Source organism: Meleagris gallopavo, chromosome Z, assembly GCF_000146605.3.
Source record: "Meleagris gallopavo isolate NT-WF06-2002-E0010 breed Aviagen turkey brand Nicholas breeding stock chromosome Z, Turkey_5.1, whole genome shotgun sequence".
Lineage (NCBI taxonomy): Eukaryota > Metazoa > Chordata > Aves > Galliformes > Phasianidae > Meleagris > Meleagris gallopavo.
The window spans coordinates 15,305,098-15,317,639 of record NC_015041.2 but is presented as its reverse complement, the minus strand read 5'-3'; positions in this window follow the sequence as shown (position 1 = coordinate 15,317,639).

Here is a 12,542-nt window from a genome sequence, read left to right as displayed (position 1 = left end):
CCCTTCCTCCCTCCCTTCCTCCCTTCCTCCCTCCCTTCCTCCCTTCCTTCCTTCCTTCCTTTTTCTGTCAACAACTTTCCTGGCAGTAAGTGTAGCATGATTTACCAGATTCATTATCTCTGATTCACCTTCTCTTAGCAGAAGTGGACCAGACACAGGAAATTTCATTTTCCACTACTGACAATGTTACTTTGAGTGGCTGCAATATACAATAGTGCTGTAGTTTCAGATGCTCCAGTATTTTTGAAGATAAATCAGTATTCGTAAATAGGTAAGTTGGATTTTGTTTTATTTTATTTTACTTTTTACTGTAAGAATAGCTATTTAGCATACCAAAATTAAGCGTCAGTATAAAAGCATTCCTTACAATGTGTTGAACAGCATTTAGCTGTTTAAATAAAGCAATAAATACATATATATGTTACAGCCCTAACCTCTTTCCACATAAATGAAAGATTTAGCCAGATTAATTTGTTTATTGTACAGAGACGCACCTCAGAATATTGTCACATTATTTTCAGTCAGCAGCTACAACACAGATCCTATGAAAGCATTTGAATAATATCCAGCAAAGGACGGGCATTCAGTAAAGTTATGGAGCTTGAATTTCAGCTTCTGGCATGTGTGCAGCTTCCAGATAAGCGAAGTTCAGCTCAGGGATATGTGCTTTAATTCCTGCATGAAATTTAAGCACTTCAAAAGCGAAAAGAAGGATAGAAGTGTAGAAATGCTCTAGAAATGTTCCATTTTGATTTGTAACATCAAAATTTTTGCAAAATAAAAAACATGAAAACTTCTGAAGCATGAATTTAGACAGAGGCTAAAAATGTCAGAAAAATGGGTGAATCCATATACATTGCTTCTTTCAGCCAGCAAATCTCCTACAGTATTTATCTGCACAGAATTTCTATTCAACATTTAGCTTTTCCTGATTTAGAAAGCTTGATTAGAAATAGACTTTTTCACCCAGGCTATTGTTTCTCTGTCTGCAATCATTGTTTCTCTCAAAATTCACTTTCCATGGAACAAGAAAACTTCCAGCCTGCAGGTGGAAGATCCACCAGGACAAAACAATCAGTGGAGGCAAAGTGTACAACAGATTTAGGTGTTAAGAGGAAAAGAGCATGCATTCTGGAAAAAAATGGAGGACTCCATTTTGTCTCTTCTCAACAAGAAAGGAGGGCAATGATCATTTTAGAGAGCTCCTACATTGTGATGATGATGGGTGCCTGTGCAGTGCTTTAGGCAGAAAGATGAGGCTTTACTCATCCACATTAATTTAGGTGAACACAGCACCTGGTGGTAAATTTTAATCTGGTTTATCAAGTCATCAGCTTAAAAATGCATGAAACAGTTGGTCAGAGCTCATATAACTTCAAATTAAGCTAAATGAAAAAAAAGCTTAACAGTGTATTTACACGTTATCATCTTCCTCCCTTTTCCAAGTCTGCTTGTCTCTTTGCCTTCTACTGTGTTGATAGTTCAAAAGTGCTCAGAACCCCAAAACCAAAACTTGTTGTGCTGCATGTTCTGTAAACTTACAGTCTCTGCCCAAAGATAATTTTTGAAGGTTGTGTTGATAGTTCAAAAGTGCTCAGAACACCAAAACCAGAACTTGTTGTGCTGCATGATCTGTAAACTTACAGACTCTGCCCTAAGATGTTTTTTGAAAGTGTCTGTCCTTCTTGCTTGTTTCTCCTTCTGATAGAAGACTCAGAATTTCATGGCCACATATCCCAAATATCTAAAAGAGAAAAGGAACATATTTTAACAGAGCTAACTATCTTAAATATCTTTCTTTTTTCATATTAAATTCTTTATTTTTTTTAAATCTTTTTTTCTCTCTTTTGTTTTTCTTTATAGAACTGTAACATAGAGCATAGAACACAGAACACAGAACATAGAATATGGCAAAACCATCAGTGCAAGGAGCAGTGACCCTGACCAACCTCTCACAGAAGAAGAATTAGAGACATGGATATTTAGAAAGGCTTTTCCTGATTTCCCAAAAAGCAGATGAGCAAATTGTCATTTCCTACACAAATTCTGTAACTCACTTTATCACACTTTTGGTATCCTATGCTAAGTATGAATATTTTGGAAAAAAAAAAAGAAAAAAGTCTCCTTTGTTGTCGTTGTTGTTATTAGGTACTAGAATATCAGCTTGGTAACCCCCATGTTCCTGTTCACTCTCTTTGAAAATTCTCAACTATTCTTCCTGGATTGTTCATATTTCCACAGCCCTCTCAAAGAAATAAATGCTCTGTGGTCTTTCAGTCAGGCTTATGCAGGATAGGAAGGCATGAGCTTCATAGATATATCTTCAGTTATGTTGATGAAACAACTTTCTTTGAGCTGGAAGCAATCATAGTGTGCTTTTTTCACTTGTCATTTTGCATACATCCAATTGCTAGTACAGAAGTGGAGATTTGGCTATAAAAATGAGAAACTCTGTTGGTGCCTGTGGAATTGTGTTCTTCTAGATCACTGAGCAAGGTTTTCTGTTAGGATTCTTCCAAGTCCTAAGCAGCACATAGAAAGGGTCAGTGAACAAAATGAATATTAGGGGCATCAGATGCTTTTGAAAACTGTCCCATAAGATAACCAAGTCACTTTGCTTAAATAAAACATTTCCAAGCACATTCTATTGCAAAGCAAACATACTTGTTTAATCAAAGGGGCACTTTATTAGCATTAGGTACAATGCAAATTAGAAAGTGGGTCATAAATTCAAGAGAATTAATGTTTGTTCCTTGCAATGTTTACACTGCAAGAAGTACATACGATCTGGGTTTAGAAGTGATTGTGACTACAAGCAGAAGTTTCTCAGTGAAAATCAAGACAGAAACTAAACAACCTGTGAATAACAGTACTGACAAATTTGCACTACATTTTAGTGCTTATATTCAACATTTTCACATTCTCAGTAAGAAAAAACCGGTATCACAGAACAAAGAATAAGTAGCAAAGAGATATGACACACAATAAGCAAGAAACATAGTGGTATCCAAACCAAGGCAAAAAAGGTGAAGACAAACATCAGGGTCAAGTAAGAAAACAACAAACACGTAATAAAATATTGTATTTTCATTATTATAAATGGAGGCAGTAACTGCATTTGCTGTTTTAGAAGACTACTACACACCACGTACTCTTACAGGAATTGCTAAGAGCAAGACTTGATAATCTCTCATTTCGCTCATCAGAGGTAGACTACACAAAGTGATAAAGATGTGATCTCAGTACTATTTTGACTTCTTTTCTTTGGGGGACTGACTATGTTTTTCTTTAACCTCCCCCTGATTCTGTGCTGCTTTGTGCTAGGCTTGGTGCTTCAAAATTGTGTAGCACAAACTAAATCAAGCCCAGTATGGAAGAGTTGCCATAGAATTGATCACCATCTGTGTACACATGCACAGCTAGCAGATACTTCTGCTGTTGTTATTGCTGCTGAAACTTCAGTGGAACAAGTATGAGAAGTCCTTCACACAGATTTGTGAAGCAGCATAGGGGGTTAGGGATCACCCTCAGGGAAACAGCCCTGATTGTTATGGGACAGCTTTGGAGGTTCCTCATGGAGTAATTCACATCTTTGAATCAGGCTGAAGGGAATTAGCAGCTGAGGATGACCACTGTACAGCAATGGTGATATATGGGATATCTCTTTATTTGTACAAACACAAAGGAGGAACATAGCTTCAGTGGCAACTTGCAAAGCAGCAGCACTGGTATTTCTGGCATGAAGAGGGTGCATGCATGGTCACCAGCCTGTTTATTTCTGTTTTATTATAGTCTGTTCCAGCAGCTTTTGATACCAACAGAATTATCTAAGAATCTAATTTGTTAGTATCTTATTATCTAAGAGCTGTATGTCAGTGCTATTGTTGCTTTCCTAGCCAGAAGGCCTCATTCAAGATAACCATAAAACATCATGGACTTGTGTAGTGTTACTGCAGAAAGCAAGGTTCACAGCAGTAAATACATCTTGTTTCAATTCACAACAAATATTGTGATTATGCTGGCATATTACAAATAACCAGTCTATATTGCATTCACCAAATAGTCTTAAACAATGGAACCTTCAATTTACATACTGGACTGTATAATTTCACTCGAGTGAATTTGTAGGCGGCTGTTACAGGGCTGCAGATAGGTGCTGTGGTGCTGGGGCAGCTCCTCAGTGCCTAACACTTCCTCAGGCAGCTCAGAATGGGGGTTTCCTTGTCTTGTGTCTGCCTCCCACCTCCCCTGGCTCTGTGTAGGGGTCCAAATGTGTAGCACTGGGTGTACCCAGCAGGGAGCAGAAGGCCAACTGCACACTTGTGCTCTGGTCTACCAGTGTTTGGGTGTGTTAGGAGTAGGTTGTTTGGTGCTGGCCCATCTTCCTGCAGCACCCTGGCTCAAGTGAGGGAAAGGGTGCTGCTCCAGGTTTGGGCAGGAGAGTGGGTGACTGCTGGTCAGGGGGACAGTGCAGAGAGACACCTCTTCATATGTACTCATTTATATTGTATTTACCTATACATATTCATATATATTCACATGTCTATAAACAGGGAAGCTTAGGATTTTTTTTAATGTGCTTTTTAAAAAAATTCTAGACATCATAGTTCTATCATTTTTAATTTTATTACTTTATTGCTGTCTGTCATGAATGATGTAGCAAACAGAATTACACCATTTACAGAAAAATATCCCTCTGGTTTGAGATCAGTTCTCTGCTTGACGAACACATCGTGCTTCTAACTTTAAATGAATCCTCAGAAGAGTGCATAGAACTATTTAGAAATAAAGAGCAATTCTGAATGCCTGAAAACATTACTTAACTGACATTCGAAGCAGGTCTGTATTGTTATGCTCTAAGGGGCGTTCACTGTACTACAACAAAGAAGTAGTTTTTATTATTGTCTAACTTAGATTTCAGGTGGAAATAAACAGATGAAGAAGGTTTCCTAACACATTTCAATTTCAAATATGTCCTTGGGCATTTTGTGTTCTTTTAAAATAGATCAACCTCTTACAGTGGTTTGCTTGCGTGAAAGGTGTTACTGATGCAATTTCAGATATATTTACTGATAAATGTTTTCTATCATTTTATTCTTGTTTTATCTGATAGCTCCCAACACAGCTCAATTTATACATACATTTGTACTGTGCTCCTCTCTTTTCTTATATTATGCAGTTATTTCTCCTGGTGAAATTCACACAGAAATTCCTTTACCTCACTGGGTCTTTGAATGGACTCAGGAATACAGCATTGCAGAACTGAAGAAAAAAATTCCTCTGAGACAATCTGTAATGGATTCGTATCTGCAGTGAGGGGAGAGCATTTCAAACATTGTGGGTAGACAGATCTGACTTATTTGTACACTACCATCAAGAAAAGGTTTCAGAAGTTCAGAAGGATGAAAGAGCTGAAATACATGAACATCTACAATAAAGTTAGCTTCTTCATAGTGAGTTACATGATACTGTGATTGTAGCTACTGACATGATCCAAAGACTGTAGTACTCAAATAAAAAGACAAATAGCTTAAAATATAGTCCAGCTCAATTCTCCTAATACTATTTTCTTGAACTGAAATTGGAGATGGTTTCCATGATATGCAGATGCCACAGAATTTCAGGAACAATTTTCTGAACAAATTCAAATTGATTTTGGATGGAGAACTGCTTCAATCAAATTGTCTGACCTTTGTGGAACTGTTTTCTTCACAGTCCAGTTGTATGTCACAGACAATTTTGAGTTCATGCTCCAATCTGATGAATTTTCAGACAGTTCAGAGAGTAAAGCTGCCCAGCACTGAATGGAATCTCTCCACTCCTTTTCACAGTGGTATTAGTATAGCCTTCAACAAAGCTGAAGTTGTACCCTAAATTGTAAGTACCTTTTCAAAACAAAGCTCCCATGTGGTAATTCTTTTTTTGTTTTTATCGGTGTATCATGATGATGAGAATAATGTGCATTTTTTCCTCAATGCTTTCCTCAATAAACATCCCACACTAGAAAATGCAGAGAAGTAACAATATAAACTGTTGTGCACTTTACAGTTATGGTTCCCGAGTGCTATAATGGAGCTACATTCCACATCTTTCTGGAAGTCACATGAGTACATGTGAATAAACTAGTGGTAATCACAGAATCACAGAATGTCAGGACTGGAAGGGACCTCAAAAGATCATCCAATTCAATCCTCTTGCTGGACGTGGGTTTTTGAATATATATATATATATTTAACCATTTTTACCAGTACCAAGTACTATGCTACCAATAGAAGTGGCTAGAAACGCTTTGGAAAGAAATGGATATTGGTGGCATTTTGGCAGTTGGTTAATCCAGAATCTCTGGATTCCAGGTTGAAATATTATTTAGGCACACAGTCTGGCAGCTGGCAACAACCTAAATGTTCTGTTGTTGGGATGAAATTCTGCCAAGCTAAACAAACTGTAGTATGCTCAAAGCAAGCACAGGATTCTGTTCTGGGAGCCTTAACTAAGACAGTCTTTGCAGAAGTGTCTCACCCAACTGAATTCTTAATGCTACAGGAAAAAAAAAAAAAAAAAAAAGGAGTATACACTGATGGGAGAAACTTTGCAGAAAGGCCTGGAAAAGTATGACTTAGAAGGATAGCTCTTGATCTGCCAAATGAACAGAGACAAGGGGTGATTACTATAATGTAATGCTGAAGAAATTGATTGTGAATTGTATTGTTTTAGGAAAGCTAAAAGCCACATTAAAACCAGCAATCCTGGAACTCAAGAGTATTCTGCATTAAAGGCCAAACATTTTACTAAAATGCAGCCCTCCAAGCATCATCACTTGATAAATGATGGATGAGAACAGCTTTTCTATATTGTGAGAATAGCCTCTCGCATAACTTGAACCGACATAAGCTGAAGGACAAAGGCTTGCATAAATGTAAGCTCAAGAAGAGAGGACTGAGAAGGCTGCAGAGCTTGTTGTCAAATGAAGATAAGAAAGGAGAATAGATGTCCCGCTGTTGAAGATAAAATGGCCAAACAGATGCCTCGGCTCAATGTAACATCAGTGGGAACCAGTTTGGTCTACCCCCCTTAAAAGGTTGGAAATTTACAGCAAGCAGGACCACGTCCTTCTCCCATGACCACCAGAGATGTTATTGCTGCCCATGTCCTTGGAATGAAATGAATATATATTCATTCACTATACCTTTAAGTATGTAGTCACTGCTTCTCTCAGTGTGGATGCCCGGTGGGAGCAATCCCCCATGCACCCAGCATTGTAATAAAGGGAATACCTGCTCAACAAAACTCGTTAGTGTGTCCAGTTACTTTGTCAGCTTTCTCAGCTTCAGTGTTTTTTTTTCTTTCTTCCTTTTTTCTTATCTCCTGTTTTCAGAACAATTAAAAACCTTGAACAAACCACAGACTGACAGCTAACACAAATTTCTACTTGAACTAAAGAGATCTTCATCTGCAGTGTCTGCTGCATGGACTCAGATGTGAACTATCTGAATTGTTTATTACAAGTTCTTACATTATTTATAAACATTCACAAGTTTCCTTTTTTAGCTTTCCCATTTGCTCTTACAACTTTCCCATTCACCTTTACAGAGCATTCTACAATCACTCCTTAACCATGCATGTGGGTGCTTACCCAATCAGAGCCACGAGCTGTTCCTTTTGCTTTTTCTCTTCTTATAGAGGTGTCCTTGGTTCTCATGCTGTTCATCTTGCTTTACAGCTGCTGCTCTGAATAGTTTTTCTCATATTCCCACATTCATCTACTTACATAGCTTGTGAACTAAGATAGTATTCACTTTTAAATATAACACTGAAAATAACAGAAGTTTAAGTCATTGTGTGGCACAAACACACAAAGAACAGAAGAATGTAAAGGTATGTTTTTCTAGAAAATGCAGCATACTTGCAGTGACAGAATGCAGCACACAAGGAATAGCTTCAGAATCATTTTTTTTGTTTTCTTTCTTGCCTGTGTAGGGGATGAAATTTTCCTTAATTCCTGAACTGCTGTGGTTCAACTGAGGGAGAAGAGCACATAATCATTTCTAGACCTCACTCTCCATTTGTTCACAGTTTCACTGTGTTGGCAAAGATCAGTGAGAGAAAAGCTGTCTAATGAGCAGACTGTGTAACTGAGATGTGAAGTACATGGCTTACGGAAAACCCCAGCAAAGAAACTGGAACTATGGTGCACATCGTATTTTGAAGGAAATAATAATTGCCCAGGCTTTGTTCAGCTAAATCAAAGCTGTGGCTTCACTGCCAGAATATTCCAGTTGTATGGTCAATAATATTTCATCCTGGAATCTAAACAGTGAGTGCTTATGGCAGTGTGAAGAGAACAGCCATATGAACTGCAGCAAGTCCTTTCCCTTTCCTGATTCCTTCCTTACCCATCCTTTCCCTGCTCACCATGACACTCAGAAACACTTGAGAATCAAATCTGCCCTTTGCAAATGGAAACCATTATCTAAGTCTATTGTCAGACTTTAGAGTTTGCTCTGTACCATGCCAAGAACTATTCCTCTAATTTACTCATGGCACTGACATGTCTGAGCAGATAAGATGGGATCTTTCTGGAATAGTGGCTGAAAACTAGGGAGAACCGCAAATAAATACAGGAAGAAAAATCTTTCAATTCCTCAAGACTACTGTGAGCTTCTAATAAAACAGATACTTCCATTTCAAACTGTAAGGAAGCCACACTTTCCAGAAACTTCTCATCACTTTGCAACTGCTAATGGGAATAAAATTTTCATCAAAATGGGTTTAACAATTTTCCCCTACATATTTCAAAGAGCAACAGAAAATTTTTATGAATCATATTCAGATTTATCTCTTCAATTTCCAAAAAAGTCACTTCCTTTCTTTCTCGTACAATTGGTTACATCTCATTTAGTTTCTCAAGTTGGGTATCACAGACAGTGACTATATTCTCTGTGAAAAACCATTTGTATTGGTTCAGACCAGGGCACACTCCATGTTCACTGCTCTCCTTAGTCAGGAAGGTTTCTCTAGCCTTTGGAAATCTTGTTTTTGTTTCTTTTTTGCTGAAATGGAGACAATCTCTGATCTATTACTTTAAGACAGCTTTCAATGATGAGATCTTGTGACCTTTTTACTTGTTAGAAATAAGTATAGGCTAGCATCACCTCTGTCAGTAAGCATCATTATTATTACATACTGAGACACCTGGGCTCCTGTTTCTTCTTGTTCAGTGGTTTGCATGTGATAAACTCAGCTTTTCCTGAACGTGGTGCCTCTGCCATGGCTTAGCTGTCTGGTGACTTTGTGAAGCTTGCTGTTCGTGTTCACATCTCAGCTTCAAATGAAAAAATGATATTTAATCTCAGAGTCCGCTGAAGCTGATAGACTCATAGAACCATGTGAGTTGGAAGGGATTCTTAATCCAGTCCAACTCCCCTGCCATGAGAACAGACACTTACAGCTAGGGCAGGTTGTTCAGCCTGGCCTTGAAAGTCTCCAGGGACGGGCACCCACTAGCTTTCTGAGCAACCAGCTTTATTGCCCCACTACCCTTAACAACTTTTTTTTCTTATATTTGATCTAAATCTCTCCTCTTTTAGTCTGAAATCATTTCCTCTTATCCTATCACTGCAGACAATGCTAATGAGTCTGCTGTGTTACTGCATCTTTAGGTATTGAAACGTGGATACTGAAAGACTACTCTCAGGTCTTCCTAGAGCCTTTTTTTCTCCAGGCTGAACAGTTCTAGCCCTTTCAGCTATCCTCATAGGAGAGATGTTCTATCCCTTGGATCATTTTTGTTGCACTCCTCTAGACGTGCTCCAACAGATCCGTGTCTCTCCTGTACTGAGGACTCCACATTTGGATGCAGTACTCAAGCAAAGTCTCATCAGCACAGAGTAGAGGGGCAGGATGACCTGCAACACCCTGAAAGCCCTGCTTCTTTTGATGCAGCCCAGAATATGGTTGGCCTTCTGGGCTGAGCTGGCACTTTACTGACTCATGTCCAGCTTCCCATCCACTGACACCACCAGGTCCTTTTTAGCAAGGCTGTGCTCCATCCTTTCATCCCCCAGCTTGTACTGATAGTGGGCGGTTGCCACAACCCAGGTGCAAGACTTTGAACTTGGCTTTGGTGAACCAAAACATATTAGCACCATCTGCTGCCAGAAAGACAAATTGCATGGTTTTTACATTCCAATTTTAAGGGAACGTGCTTAACAGTGAGCTAGAAACTGAAGACTGCAAACTCACATTTCCTGTATGTAAGTGAAATAATGGAGTAATCGGCTGCATGTGTTCCATAATGTGAAGCTTAAAAGGAGAAAAAGTAAGAGAAAAATCAAGACATTTAATAATTTATTTTCATTTTGAAGAAATTTTGTGAAGGGCTGGCAGCATTTCAGAAGTTACATGCTCAGCTGTGGGCAGCTTTTCTAAAACCAAGTTGTACTGTTGATAATTCATTCCCAGTTTGTAAGTGGCAATAGAGCTCTCATTTATCACATCATTCCCAAAATATTAGGCACTTCAAATGAAGCAGTCAGCTTTAACGAATGTGGAATTTGCTTACACTGTACAAATGTATCCTGAAAGTGTCAGAAAATGAGAATAACTATCATATTCCACAGGAGGCTTCTGGTAGTGTTTGTAATTGGTTTCTTGAAAAGAGTTACACAGATACAGAGCAATTATTGCTCTCTCTCTCCCTCTCTCTTTCTCCCTTTGTTTTTTTTTCATAAGATTGGGAACGTCTGACTTGACTCATAACAATTATTCTAGATTAAGGGTGTTTCAAGTTTTTTTTAAACATTTCCTCCACTGAAGTTTGATTAATTCTAACTCTGGTTCACTCATACAAATGCTTGCTGGTTCTAAAAACTTCAGGTTTTGATTGCATTTTTCAGCCATAAAGCTCTCAGATGGTAAACCCTTTAGAGCATAGCACTATGAGGCAAATTATTCTCACTTAAAATTGTGCTGTTACCGATGTGTTCATCTGAAAGATACCTCTCATTAAGTTTCAGGAAACTAAAGCTTTGTTAGAGGCCCGGGAAGTGGTCTGGTAAGTAACTGTTGGATACACTTTGCTTGAGATTTGCTGATGGATGACCTGTTACCATGAGTTGGTTCTGCAGCACTTACTAGCGCTGCCTCCAGGCAGTGACTGTACAAAGAAGCACTGGCTGGCAATGCTTGCTTGAGTATTACTCCGGTAAGAAGAATTCATCTTCAGTTAAACGAACGCCTTGCAAACAAGTCTTTGTGGCAGAAGTCCTGCACTGCTCTCCTTATTGTTTGTTTTACACCGAGTGTTACAGTGATTCTGAGTGACTCAGCCACTTGGTAGCCTGCGTGTCCTTTGCTGTCTCATTACCAGTAGCAGTGAAATGACAAAATTACACCTCTGAGTTTTACACTAATCTGGCATAACAGCTCTACAACCTGCTGTCTAAGATTTGTTTAGAACTGGGATATTAATAAATATATTCTCCACTCTTGCCTTGCTTGTATGATCTCCTCATCCAGACACCACACAGGCTGCTGTAGAATTGACAAGGAAAGCAGGACATGACATGAAGAGATTTTTCAGGGAAAATTTTCCTTTTGTCAACTATCACTTTTCCAATTGGAAAGTGTCTTCTTCTGGGGAAAAGTGAAAACATAAATAAGGAAAATCTGAGTCCATTTCATATGTGGCACTATATCCTTAGTCCTAGAAAATAACATTTTAATGGAGACATGGAGACCTGAACCTGTTGGAGTGTGTCCAGAGAAGGGTTATAATAATGATCCAAGGGAGGGAACACCTCCATATGAGGACAGGCTGAGAGAACTGGGGATGTTCAGCCTGGAGAAGAGAAGACTCTGGGGAGACCTGAGACTGGCCTTTCAGTATCTAAAAGGGAGCTACGGGAAAGAAGGGGACAGACACTTTAGCAGGGTCTGTGGTGACAAGACAAGGGGAAATGGTTTCAATACTAAAAAGGGGAGATTAAGATTGGTATAAGAGAAGATTTTTATAATAATGATTTTGACGCATGAACAGGTTGCCTGCAGAGGCGGTGGGTGCCCTGAAGACATTTGAGACCAGGCTGGGCCAGGCTCTGAGCAACCTGGTGTAGCTGTGTGTCCCTATTTACTGCAGGGCAGTTGGACTGGATGACCTTTAAAGGTCCCTTCCAACTCAAACGGTTCAATGATTCTATGATTTTAATGTTAATTCCGAAACTTAGAAGTTAGAATGAGGAAAAATGGGTTCTCTGACATGCTGTGTGTCCCTCAGCTCTTGCTGGTTGAAAACTCAAGTGGTGTAACTGCACAACCTGGAGCCTGCGACAAAAGCCGACAAAGTACCGCTCAGAACTTATTTTGAATAAAATGCAGAAGAAAAGCGTGTTGGTCACTGCTCTTCTCTCCTGCTATCTCTTGGGATTCGATTAAAGCCTACTCCAACAGGGTTCCAAGGCCCAAGCTGCCAGCCCTGAGAAGCAGCCCTGCGCACTGCCCTTCACGCACAGAGCCCCTGTCCCGCCGGCACCGCGAGAACGGGC